This window comes from Mustelus asterias, chromosome 13 (genome assembly GCF_964213995.1).
Source record: "Mustelus asterias chromosome 13, sMusAst1.hap1.1, whole genome shotgun sequence".
Classification (NCBI taxonomy): domain Eukaryota; kingdom Metazoa; phylum Chordata; class Chondrichthyes; order Carcharhiniformes; family Triakidae; genus Mustelus; species Mustelus asterias.
This window is the reverse complement of record NC_135813.1, coordinates 58,404,546-58,418,807: the sequence shown is the minus strand read 5'-3', so window position 1 is coordinate 58,418,807 and position 14,262 is coordinate 58,404,546. Positions and strand designations below refer to the sequence as shown.

The 14,262-nt window shown below is 43.7% G+C and overlaps 1 protein-coding gene across 1 annotated transcript in view; it reads left to right on the top strand.

Moving 5' to 3' along the window:
* Positions 1-14,262, top strand: part of rsph14 (radial spoke head 14 homolog) — a 728,797-nt gene that overhangs the window by 96,602 nt on the left and 617,933 nt on the right. The gene's annotated exons all lie outside the window — the stretch shown is intronic.

The following is a 14,262-nucleotide window of genomic DNA, read 5'->3' as shown; positions in this document are numbered from 1 at the left end:
GCACATGCACCTCACCTCATCATTAATATTGAGACCATCCATTTAACTCCCTCTGCTGCTTCCCTCTCTTCTTGTAGCTCACTGTGCCAAACCTCTCCAAGATTCCCCCTTATTCTTGCCTTGAACTCATTTCTCTCCTTTTTCTCATCATGCCTTTTGAGCTCACCTTATCTATGAGACCTACTTGTTCCCTCAAGCCTATTCTCTCTAAGTTGCTGCTCTTCCAGATCCCCATATTTGCTGATATTGATAATGGTTCCCTCTTATCATGTAGTGTCTTCACAGTTCTGACAGTCACCCCCCTCCTTCTGTATGCCAGTTACCTGCTCCAACCCAGCTTGTGAAGGATAATGGATTTGCTGCTGGCGAGGTAAATGGCTGGAAATGTCTTTTCTCATGGGGTGAGCTGCCTGAGGTGTGATCGGCAGCAGCAATCTGTCCTAAATGTGCAATTGAAAGCAAGGCCCATTTTCAGACTCGCCTTGGGTGACCCCTATTCAAGTGCACACTGCATATACAGTGCCTGAGCCCAGATTGATTTTTATTCCATGGTTTGGAACCGTTTGAGCTCTGTCCATCTGTTCCATTGTTTACCAGCTTTTCCCTGCCAATTCAAGCGATTGTTGTTGCTTTTCACTCTCTTCACTTAATCTCAGACTTGCACGGAACCTTTTCCTTCTAGTGTTTGCACCCCTCATGTTGATGCCTCCCTTTTTGAATTTGTCTGTATACTTTTCTCCTGTAATGCATATTAGCTTCAGAGAGCACTTGTTTCCTTTTTACCTGCTGTTTGAGAAGCTGATTCTAACTCCTTGTTAAGGTCTCTTGTGCTCAGGTAACTTCTATACATTTCTTATAAAATACTCATTTTAAACACTTGCTGGCTGTATGTGATATTTATCCCACTTTAGTTGTCATCAGTTGTCATTGTTCAGCATTTCACCCACCTATCTTGGTTTGCACTTGTAATGAAATACATATATGTTTCTATTAAGAGACTCCTGGATGAGTACATGGGACTTAATAGGATGGAGGGTTATAGGTAGGCCTAAAAGGTAGGGATATGTTCGGCACAACTTGTGGGGCCGAAGGGCCTGTTTTGTGCTGTAGTTTTTCTATGTTTCTATTTATCTCAAGCATTCTGCATTAAGAACCAAAACCTACATTCTGTGACATGCAGTGGAATAGTGTCACACAGAATTAGCAATTCCTCCTGATTACAATGTGCCATGTAGGGATTACATGGGATTCCAACAGTTCTTCTGCCATCTTTGAAAAGCAATAAATATCACACCATCAAATGGATGAGCTTGGGGAACATGACAGAATTATTTATAGGTTGAGTATTGCACAATTGTAGAAAGACACATAAATGAAAGTACAGAGTTAAAGAAAGCAGTAAAGATAGAATCAGTCCACAAAGAGAATTTATCCACCAGGCAAGTCGGTCCACAAATGTTGAAACTTTTCTTTTAGAACGTATTCCTTGCACAGCTTGACAATTGGCAAAGCTTTTTGATGGAACAGTCTGTCATAAACTTTCATGAAATGTTTTACATAGGTGACACAACCAACCAATCATCCCAACAAGTTCAGATTATTCAGTAAGAACTGAATATTACAGAAGAAACCCACCCTCCAAAGCCCTTAAACAATTTCTGGATCTTTAAGATACTATTGTCTCAAATTTCAAGGTCAGGATAAATAAGAAGAATGCATGACATTGTCATGACTGATTTCTCACATCATTTAGGTCCAATATCAAACCAAGGCCTGAAATTATGAACATTTTGAATCTCTTTATGAACAATCTACTCTCTGATTTTTCAGTTTCAAAATTTATTAAGGAACAAGTTTTCATTGTAATCATTTTAATTTTGAGACATAGAGGTGATTCTCTGACCTCTCCTTGCCTGGCACAGATTGCACTAATGCCGGAGAATAGTGTGCGGGCCTAAAGATTGGATTTGCACCCAGCGCCAACCAGTTTGCAATCATCCTGGCCCCTTTCCAATGGCGCGAAACAAGTTGCGCCCAGAATGGGTACGAGACCAATTTGCATGATGGATTTCAATCTTATTAGCAAGTTCTGCACAATTGTCCCCTCTCCTGAAATGCTCCCACCTCTCTGGTGGGAGGCCACACCGGCGGAAATCACTACTGCCCATCAGGTGTGCCCACCTGGCATGCTGGCAATGCCCACCAGACACCCCCGCAGTGCCAGTTGGACACCACGTGTGCCAGGGGCAGCAGGAAGGGGATGGATCCTGGGTGGGGGCTATGCATGGGGTCTATGATGGAGGGGCCATGTGTGGGGCCAAGAAGGGGTGGATCCTGTCTGGGGTCCTGATCTGGGGGAGCTTGTCAGGGGTTCTGACCGGGGGTGGGGGGGAGGAGCATGTCAGGGACGTGAAGAGGAAACCTATCAAGAGGGCCCTGATTCTGGTGACCCATGCTGGGGAGGGTGGGGGAATATGCTGCAGATGAGGGTCGGGGAAGGGGGGGTGGGGTCCCACATCTGTTCAGGGAGGAAGGCACCCTTGCAAAATGGTGTTTGAGCACTCTGAAGCCAGGCTCACCGGCGTGAATAGGGGTTGCTGAATAAGTCTGTATTTAGAATGGATATCTTTCATCATCTATCTTAGTGTGAATGGAGCTGCATTTGCAGTGGGGTTGCAATGCAAGGCCAGGAAATTGCAGTGGCTAATGGTCAACATAATTTTCATGGGCTGGGCCACTATTAACCTCAATTTATTTAACTTTTTTTAGAAGTATCTGAACCAGAAAATTTCAAACATTGCAAATTAAACCATTGTGAAAACTCATGAAGGCTTCTGAGCAAAAAGTGGAAATGTAAAATACTGTCTTTCCAGCAAACATCCCAATAAGATAAGGTCTTCTGACACTATATTATTGTAATTCTCTGACCTTTGTTTTTGTTTCTCTCTCACACTTTTCTTCTGCTTGCACCTTTTCATATGTTTCTCTCTCTTGTCTCTTTTTCCTTTTGGTTCTTTCTTTAGCTCTTAACTTTTCTCTTTCTCATTTCATTATTGTTATTCTGTTTGTTTTGTTTTTCTGCCCTTGTTTTTGTTTCTCTATAATTTAGCTCTAACTCTAGTTTAGTACTTTGGGGTGATTTTCTGGCCTCACCGCACCTGGCACAGACCGCATCGGTCCCGGAAAATAGCGGGCATAAAAATGGGCTTTGCACCTGGTGCCAAACACCTTGCAGTCGTCCCTTTCTACGACACAAACCGGATCGAGGCACGAGATCGATTAGCATCTTTCAAGGAGCATTTAAATATGCTTAGCCCATTCAACGCCAGATTCTCCTAGCTCCCAGGATCTTCCAGCCCTTGGGTACGGTACGAGCCCTGCAAGAATCACTACTGGTCTGCACTAGCAGAGACCAGGTGGGATGGCCATGCCGAGGGATTCGGAGGCCATTGAAGCCCCTGGGTGGTCGGGGATGCGGCTGGGCAGTGCTCATCTGGCAGTGCCCACCTGGCACCCTGGCAGTGCTAATCTGGCACCCTGAAAGTGTCAGTTGGGCATTGCCAGTATGCCAGGGGCAGTGCCAAGGGTGTGGGGCCTGGGTGAGGCCTGAGCAGGTGCTATGATGAGGGGTGCTCTGACAGGGGAGTCATGAAGGAGTGGGCATTAAGGGAATGAGGCATGATGAGGTGGGGCATGAAGACGTGGCATGTCAGGGGTCATGAAGGGGGACCCATTGGTTGGGCCCCAATGCCCTGATGCCGGCGATCCATGTCAGTGAGATGGGTGGGGAAACATGCTGCCGATGATGATGGGGGGGTCCCGATGTCAATGGTGGGGTTCTTCTAGCACACTGAGATCGGGGCACCCTTTCAAAATAGCGCCCGATCGCTTTGCAGCTTGGTTCACTGGCCCGTTTAGGTCACACCCCTCCCAGAACCGGCACACAACTCACCTCTCTCCCAAAAATGATTAAGTGTGGGATGATTATGGCCCAGACCGCACCGGACAGACCAGCAGGGATCGCTCCGGTTTTCTACCCATTATGGCACCGTCATTTTTGGGGAAAATCGTGGCCTTTATTTCTTTCTCCTTTCATTTTTTTTTCTCTGTTTTGATTTTCTTATTTGTTTTGTTTTTTCTTTACTTGTGCTCCTCTGTCTCCATTCCATCTCAGTAGACGATGGAGTCAGTAGCAGGAAAATAGCCACAGGAAGGTGGCTGGCAGTGGAGAAAATAGTGCCCATCTCTGGGCAAGAGACTGGATTCTGCTTACAGAAGCAAAGGGGTCTCCCAAAATTATGTGATCAATGATGATACAGTGCCAGTCATGTGGTTAATAGTAAGTGAAATATTGGCCTGTTTACATGAAATACAAAGAACCACAAAGCAAGTTATTTCATAGAATTGACATTGTGCTCCTTAAAATGGCAATCAACAGAACCAGTAGATAAATTATTTCATGAACCTATTCTGTGGATTAGTTTTTTTGTCTATTTGCTTTAATAGGTTATTGCTGTTCAGTTAATATACTTCTTGAAAATATTCTTTTTCTGTAAATTAGTTGTGTAGTCTCAGTTTAAAATGAGGATTTAATAGTTGTGCAGTAATCTGGATTTAATTTTAATGACTTGTGTTGCATAGAATGTTGTTGAATTTCCCCACTATTAGTAACATTGATAGGTTGCACATTTATCATCATTGAGTTTCAGGTCCAAGGCTCTGAAGCAGCTGTAACATTTGCAAGAACTAGGAAGCACAAGGCCTTTTCAGGTATCCTTGAGGCGAAGGATTTTGGTTCCCTAAAATTCCCTCTGGGTCAGCACAGCAAGTTCAATTTCTAGGCTAATACATTTCAACTTTATTTTTTAAAATGTTTCAAGGTCTCCCCAGCTACGTGTCTTCCTGTTTACTAATTGTTTCAGTCTTTAGTTTGAGAATGCAAACCATGGCCAAATGACTTAATATTGTTAGGATTTATGGAAATACGCATTTCACTGGAATAGCAGAATGGCTTTAATCTGTTGTATGAGGTCAAATACTGCACAAGATGTGCATAAGAACATGGGGCTGAATTTTCATGTAGGTTCTACCAATCATCTGCCATAACTTTAGCAGATGATACATGGAAACCTCAGTCAAATGGTGCCATAGCTATTCATGCTTATTTTTTGGGGCTCCCAAGGATCTCCTGCTGTAGTTACAATGTTTATAATAGATCATAGAAAAAATACAGCACAAACAGGCCCTTCGGCCCACAAGTTGCGCCGGTCATGTCCCTACCTAGGCTTATATATAGGCTTACCTATAAGCCTCAATCCTATTAAGTCCCATGTACTCATCCAGAAGTCTCTTAAAAGACCCTATCGAGTTTGCCTCCACCACCACTGACAGCAGCCGATTCCACTCACCCACCACCCTCTGAGTGAAAAACTTACCCCTGCCATTTCCTCTGTACCTACTCCACAGCACCTTAAACCTGTGTCCTCTTGTAGCAGCCATTTCAGCCCTGGGAAAAAGCCTCTGAGAATCCACCCGATCTATACCTCTCAACATCTTGTACACCTCTATCAGGTCACCTCTCATCCTTCGTCTCTCCAAGGAGAAAAGACCGAGCTCCCTCAGCCTATCCTCATAAGGCATGCTAACCAATCCAGGCAACATCCTTGTAAATCTTCTCTGCACCCTTTCAATCATTTCCACATCCCTCCTCTAATGAGGCGACCAGAACTGAGCACAGTACTCCAAGTGGGGTCTGATGAGGGTCTTATAAAGCTGCATCATTATCTCCCGACTCCTAAACTCAATCCCTTGATTGATGAAGGCCAGCACACCATATGCCTTCTTAACCACCTCCTCTACCTGTGAGGCCGATTTTAGAGTCCTATGGACCCGGACCCCAAGGTCCTTCTGATCCTCTACACTGCTAAGAGTCTTACCCTTGATATTATACTCCTTCATCCCATTTGACGTACCAAAATGGACCACTACACATTTATCCAGGTTGAAGTCCATCTGCCACTTCTCTGCCCAGCCTTGCATCCTATCTATGTCACGCTGCAGCTTCTGACATCCCTCCAACCTATCCACAACACCACCAACCTTTGTGTCGTCGGCAAACGTACCAACCCATCCCTCCACTTCCTCATCCAGGTCATTTATGAAAATGACAAACAGCAAGGGTCCCAGAACAGATCCCTGGGGCACTCCACTGGTGACCGACCTCCATTCAGAAAAAGACCCGTCTACAACCACTCTCTGCCTTCTGCAGGCAAGCCAGTTCTGAATCCACAAGGCAACAGCCCCTTGGATCCCATGCCCTCTCACTTTCTCGAGAAGTCTTGCATGGGGGACCTTATCGAACGCCTTGCTAAAATCCATATAAACCACATCTACCGTTTTTCCTTCGTCAATGTGTTTAGTCACATTTTCAAAGAACTCCACCAGGCTTGTAAGGCACGATTTGCCTTTGACAAAGCCGTGCTGACTACTTTTGAGCATACTAAACTTCTCTAAATGTTCATAAATCCTGTCCCTCAGGATCTTCTCCATCAATTTACCAACCACTGAGGTTAGACTCACCGGTCGGTAATTTCCTGGGCTATCCCTATTCCCTTTCTTGAATATAGGAACCACATCCGCAATCCTCCAATCCTCCGGAACCTCTCCCGTCTCCATCGACGACGCAAAGATCATCACCAGAGGCTCTGCAATCTCTTCCCTCACCTCCCACAGTAACCTGGGGTACATCCCATCCGGTCCCAGCGACTTATCTATCTTGATGCTATTCAAAATTTCCAACACATCCTCTTTCTTAATGTCCACATACTCAATCTTTTCAGTCCGCCTCAATCCTGTAGTACAACCACCCAGGTCTTTTTCCACCGTGAATACCGAGGTAAAATATTCATTAAGCACCTCTGCTATTTCTTCTGGTTCTGTACAGACTTTCTCACCTTCACCTTTTATTGGTCCTATTCCTTCACATCTCATCCTTTTACTCTTCACCTATTTATAGAACGCCTTAGGGTTCTCCTTAATCTTACCTGCCAAGGCCTTCTCGTGACCCCTTCTGGCTCTCCTAATTTCTTTCTTAAGTCCCTTCCTACAAACCGTACACTCATCTAGATCCCTATCATCGCCTAGCTCTCTGAACCTTTTGTACGCTTTCCTTTTCTTTCTCACTAGGTTCAGCGCAGCTTTCGTGCACCATGGTTCCCGTAACCTACCAACACCTCCCTGTCTCATCGGAACGTTGTCATGCAGAACTCCAGACAAACATTCCTTGAAAATCTGCCACCTTGCTTCAGTACTTTTCCTCGAGAATACCTCCTTCCAATTTACGCCTCTAATCTCCTGCTTGATGGCTTCATATTTCCCCTTACTCCAGATAAACACATAAATAATGTTTATTTATTAATGACAAGTAGGCTTACATTAACACTGCAATGAAGTTACTGTGAAAATCCCCTGGCCGCCACACTCCGGCGCCTGTTCGGGTATACTGAGGGAGAATTTAGCATGGCCAATGCACCTAACCAGCATGTCTTTCAGACTGTGGGAGAAAACTGGGGCACCCGGAGGAAACCCACACAGACAAGAAGAGAACGTGCAGACTCCGCACAGACAGTGACCCAAGCCGGGAATCAAACCCGAGTCCCTGGCACTGTGAGGCAGCAGTACTGATGTGCTACAGTGTCACCCCTTAGGGAGGGAGTTAGGAGATTCCCCCCATTCCACATAACTTTAACCTGATAATGTTGACTAAGGAATGGAATTTCAGCCTACCTTATTCTTTATGTCATTGTGCCATTGTTAAAAACTATTCTGATGACCCAAACCCATGCTTCTCTACCCATTGCTGAATCCGAAATTCATTCACATGCTTTATACTCACCAATGCTACATTCCAGGTGATATTTCTGCAGTATTGCTGCAAATTTGTGCTAGTGTAGCAAGTTTTGAGGATTAATCGGATATTAAGAAAGAAGGTAATTCTAATAACTTTTTTAACCTGTTTGTTGAACATCAAACCTTTCTCTTCGATGTTTTGCCGATAAAATTATTTATCAATTTTGTCCTTCAATTTCCAAATATCAGGCAAAGCAATTTTCCATTTTAACTTGTTTCAAACAATATTAAAATCACTATCATGTCCTGGATTTGCTGTGGTACAACATCTAATGGTGTCCAGTGTTTGACTTACCCTTTCACATTTTAGTTTTTTGTATAGCAAATTGTTGAAAGTGTGAGATGATAATGGCACAACTAGGGAAATAGAGTATCTGGGAACTATGAACAGGACAACCACACAATGGGCCCGATTCTCCCATCCCGCGTGCACATTTTTTGGTGCGTCGCGTTGGGAGAGCAGGCGCAGTTGAGACCACGCTGGAAACCGGCGAGAAGACAAGGTAAGTGCTTTTAATCTGTTTTTAATGTGATTCAAATGCCATTATTGGGCGCAGGACTGAATTCTCTGGGCCCAATAGCATCTCCCACCCCGCCAGGAGCATTTCACTCCGCAGGGTTTAGAGTAGCTCCCCACATTCAGGGATCTAACAGGAGACCCCACGGGAGTGAAGGGGCCCCCCAGGGGGTTGGGCAGCAGGGGGTTGGTACCCCCGGGCATGGGCACCCTGGCAGTGCCAGCCTCTATCCCTGGCACTGCTCAAGGGGCAACAGGCAGTGCCAGGGGGCATGGCCGAAGGGGTGGGGCATATTGTGGGCAGCGCCTATAGAACAATCGGTGGGAGTGGGGGGTCCCGCTGCCACTCTGCAGGTAGGATCGGTCGGGGCTGGAGGGAGGCCGCAATCGGGGCGGGCTGGCAGGGAGGTGAGCGGTCTGCCTGAGGGTCTGCCTCCCCAGGGTGGGGGGGCATCGACACTGCTGGGGAGGTGCTGGAGATTGTAGTGCTCCGGGGGGGAGGGGGAGGGGGGGGTTTTGGGGCTGGCCCAGGAATGCTTGTGTGGGCTGCGATCGGGCCATGGGGCTGTTGCGAGGGACAGCACTGCATAACTGTGGATGATCGCTGGCCAGCAAACTGCAGTCTAACAGTTCAGGGCCACCGCGCATGCGCAGAGTTCCGTAACTGTCAGACTCCGGCGTGAATAGGCCCCGCCCTGAGCTTTTAATGATATTCACAATTGTGACCTCTGCATAGCAGAGTGTGTGAAAGATTCGAGTCTGAACTCCCACTGAAAAAACAATCGTGAATTACACCATTTTTCCCTCCAAATCAGCACTTAGAATTCTTTTTGGGAGGAACGGGCCCAATATCTCCTTAAGCAATGAGATTGAAGGATTGTGAAACTACTTTTGGAGGATTGAGAAGGAATTGTAAATTGGAAAGGATCAAATTCAATGTTCACTGGAGTACTGAAAGAGAAATAGACAGAGGGAGTAAAAGTTGGAATTAAGAGAGAGTGAAAAGAGACAAAAGGAACAATTTTTAAAAATATTTAAATTTGACATTTTAAAAATCTTGAACAATTAAAAGCTGAAGGATTGAGACTCCATACATGCAGTGGCTAATTTTCATTGTTCAAGAGATTGATTGGCAATAATTAATATTAATTATGCTAAGAGGGTAATTAGATTTGAAATGACTGGACTTAACTTTCCATGGAGGGTCTAGTTCATATCCATCGATCAATTACAGCAACTTCAAAATATTTCAGTGCAATGCTGAAGCAGACAGCAAGATGCTGTATTTTAAAGGGTTGAGGGCAGAGCTGTACAACTCAGGGAGCCGTTTCCTGATATTTGCATATAGCCATTCATCTGCTCCTTGCCTGAACACAAGAAATAGAAGCAAGAATGGGCCACCAGGCCCTTCGTGCCTGTCCCGGCATTCAATACGATCATGGCTGATCTATGCCGGCCTCAGCTCCTTTTCTGTGCCATTTCCCGATAGCCCTCTATTCCTCGATCTATCAAATATTTATCCACCTCCATTCTGAATACTTCCAGTGATCCAGTCTCCACCACCCTTTGGGGTAGATAATTCCGGAGATTCACCACCCTCTGTGAGGAGAAATTTCTACGCACCTCAGTTTTAAATGTCTGGCTCTTTATCCTGTACCCATATCCCCCTTGTTCGAGACTCTCCCACTGGTGAAAACATCTCACCATCTACCCTGTCAAGCCCCCTCAGGATCTTGTATGTTTGAATAAGGTCACTGCTCACTCTTCTAAACTCCAAGGAATATAGACCTAGACAGGGCGGAACGGTGGTAGAGTGGTTAGCATTGCTGCCTCACAGTCCCAGGGACATGGGTTCAATTTTGGCCTTGGGTGCCTGTCTGCGTGGAGTTTGCATGTCCTTCCTGCATGGGTTTTCTCCAGGTGCTCTGGTTTCCTCCCACAGCCCAAAGATATACAGGTTAGGTTGATTGGCTATGCTAAATGCCCATTAGTGTCAGGGGAATTTGCAGGGTAAATAGATAGGTGATAGGAATAGGGTCAGGGTGAGATTGTTGTCGGTGCAGGCTTGATGGGCTGAATGGCCTCCTTCTGCACTGTAGGGATTCTATGGTTTAGTCTCTCTTGATAGGACAACCCTCCCAATGCAGGAATTAGCCCAGTGAACCTCCTTTGGACTGCCTCCAATGTTACTGTATCCTTTTTTAGGTAAAGGGACCAAAACTGTATGCAGTATTCCGGGTGAGGCCTCACCAACAGCCTGTACAATTGCAACAAAACTTCCCTATTTTTAAACTCCAATCCCTTTGCAATAAAGGCTAAAATGCCATTTGCCTCCTTAACTACTTGTTGGACCTGTCTGCTAGCTTTTTGTGATTCATGCAGCAGAACACCTAGGTCCCTCTGTACTTCACTCACCTGCAATCTCTCCCTCCATTTAGGTAATAATCTGACTTTTGATTCCTCCAACCGAAGTTCATGACATTAAACTCCATTTGCCAGGTTTTCGCCCAGTCTCCCAATTAATCTGTATCCCGTCGCAGAATCACAACATTCTCATCACAACCTGTCCTTCCATCTATTTTTGTATCGTTGGCAAATTTGGAAACCTTACATTCTGTCCCTTTCTCCAGGGCAGTAATGTAAATAGTGAATAATTGTGGGCCAATAACTGATCCCTGTGGTACTCGACTAGTTACATTTTTCTACTCTTGAAAAGGATCTATTTATTCCAACTCCCTGTTTTCTATGTGACAGCCAGTGTTCCATCCATGCAAACACACTACCTCCAATTCCATGGGCTTTTTACTTTATGCACCAGCCTCTTATGTGGCACCTTGTCAAATGCCTTTTGGAAATCTAAATACACGACATTTACAGATTCCCCTCTATCTACCCTCTCTATATCCTCAAAGAAATTGAGCAAATTTGTCAAACATGATTTACCTTTTATAATCTTACATAAATATTGGAAAGTGCCATTATACGTATGATTGCTATGTTAGCAGGTTCCAGTCCATTGGTTACCAAAAAGGTTCAGAAATTTTAAATCTGAGCTTCATAATTTTTGTAATGTATTAGCATCTTTAAAGTACATTTAAATCTACTGTATATGTGAAATGTAACAAACCATTGTTCACGCTACTATCGACAGTCTAGTCCTTATAATTTGAAGTTGTTTATTTGTGCCAAAAGTTTGAATAATCCAATCACTTGAATTGACCAATTTTGAATTAAAAATAGATTGCATTGGTTTGTGACCATAATGATTAGCGACCATTAGATTGCAAAAACAAATGTGTTCTCTCGTAGTTCACTGAAAGTGCACATAACTAAGAGTTTAGAAGTTACAATTGATTGTAAAAATTCCAGTAAACAAATGTAGTCATTTTGCAACAAACCTACAGTAATGGAGTTCTTAATTACCTTTGTGTAAATCTCATTATGTGCATAGGATGCATTTCCTGCTGAAATCTCTCGCCACCAAAGTGCAAACTGACATAAGAAATTTTATTTGACGTAGAATCTGGTTAAAAAAAAAGAAATAAAAAAAAGGAACAATTCTATAATCAAATTTTTGGATTGAAATATCCTTTCAAAACAATTCCAGATTTGAACTGGTAGTTCATTTCTCATTTGGTAATTCTCAATTTGTAATCACTCAGAGCTTGTTTTATTAAATACTAAAATAGTTAAACTCTGTTACCACTCAAACAATCCTTACAACAACTGGAAATTGCTGAGGAAGAATTGGAAAAATTTTAGTTTAGATGAAGGATTTGTAATAAAAAAAACTAAAAGTAAATCAAATATCCTAATACACTGGCTGGGCTTGGAAAGTCACGATTGAAAGTGTTTCCTGACAATTGAGCCATATCAAAAATAAATGAAATTGCATTATTTTCATGATTTCTTTAGTGGCTGGAAATTCTCTTAAATCGTTGAAATGACATCTTAAATTGTTTTAATCAGTTGTTGGCACTCTCTGGCTGACTGTTTTGGATTTTCAATGTAATATGCCATGGAATAATGATTAAATACAAGGGGAGGGAACATTCCAACAGTAAGATGGAAGTCTCTTAGAAAAGAACTAAAGAAAAATAAAGAACTGAATTTACTTTGTGTACTTGCTTGAGTAAATCCTCAATGAGAATTAGAAAAATTTAAATGAGCTGGTGAGTGGGTCAAAGTGTGATGACCTTTGACCTGGAAGCAGAACTGTAAGGGAATTTGTAATTTCTTTAAAATGTTTGTGGAATCTGTAATTGGTTTTGAGGATGTTTGAAAATGACTTTTAAAAGCTTCCACTAATAGCGAAGGGATTAATCGCAAATTTCTTGGATAATAAGAGATACTTGTCCTTATGACCTGCAACATGACCAGGAAGCAGTACCACCAGAAAGGAAGTTAAGAAAGAAGTCATGTGGTTGGCAGACAGAAAAGGAGAGGTACAAGCGGAGGATCTGAGGGTGAAGGCACAGATACAGAGTCAAAGAGGAAGTGGACAGACCAACATGACGAATTTTTGTGAGGAGAAGAAGCAAGTTACTCTCAGAAAGAGGTCAGTTTTTCTGTAGGATATGAAAGGAGATAGGAATTAATGGACACCCTGTGCAAGCTAGCTACAAAAGACTGAAACCTGGAAAGTTGTGTAAATAGGTTGGAAGCGCTTTAAAGCTGGATATTCTGGCTAAGATCAAGCCCAAGATGATGAGGTGCGAAGCCTTATCCTGTCAGTTTGGATCTTGTTTGTCTCTCTTATGGGGATCATGAATTGGATTTTGAATTTGGATTTTGGAGCAGGCAAAGAATGTATTTGGGTTTGCCCGGTCCATTCTGAGTATTGGATTTGTAACTTTAAGGATGGAGTAAATTTATTTTAAAAAAAGATCTGGGTGTTTTCCCAGAAGTGGCCAAACCATGAACTTTTTTTATTCATGGGATTTGGGCATCACTGGCTAGGCCAGCATTTACTGCCCATCCTTAATTGCCCATGAGGAGGTTCTTCAAATGCCACAGTCCATATGGTGTAAATACATCCACGATACTGTTAGGGAGGGAGTTCCAAGAATCTGACTCAGTGACAGTGAGGAAAAGCAACATTTTTCCAAGTCCAGTTTATATGTGGTTTGGAGGGGAACATCCAGGTGGTGGTTCTTGAGCATCTAGTAATGTCTGCTGAGATGGTAGCAGTCATGGCTTTGGAAGGTGTTGCCTAAGGATCCTTGGTGAGTTGCTGTAGTGCATATTGTAGATGGTACACACTGCTGCCTTTGTGCTTCAATGGTGAAGGGACTGAATGTGGATTGGGTGCCAATTAAATAGACTGTTTTGTCCTGGATGGTGTTGAGTTTCTTGAGTGTTTTTGGAGCTGCACTCATCTAGGTAAATGGAGAATATATCATCATGCTGGTGGCATGTGACTTTTAGATGGTGGAGAGGCTTTGGGGAATCGGGTGAGTTACTCACCGCAGGATTCCTAGCCTCTCTCCTACTCTTATAACCACTGTATTTATATGGCTAGTCCAGCACAGTTTCTGCTCATGGTAACCCCCCAGCATGTTGATTGTGGGGGATTCAGCAATGGTATTGCCATTGAACGTCAAGGGATGATGGTTAGATTCTCCCTTGTTGGAGATGATTATTGCCCGGCACTTGTGTGGTGTGAATGTTACTTGCCACTTGTCAGCCCAAGCCTGGATATTGTCCAGGTTTTTCTGCATTTAATATGGACTGTTTCAGTATCTGTGGAACCATGAATAATGCTGAACATTGTGTAATCATCAGCGAACATCCCCACTTCTGGTCTTATGATGGAAGGTCATTGATGAAGCAACTGA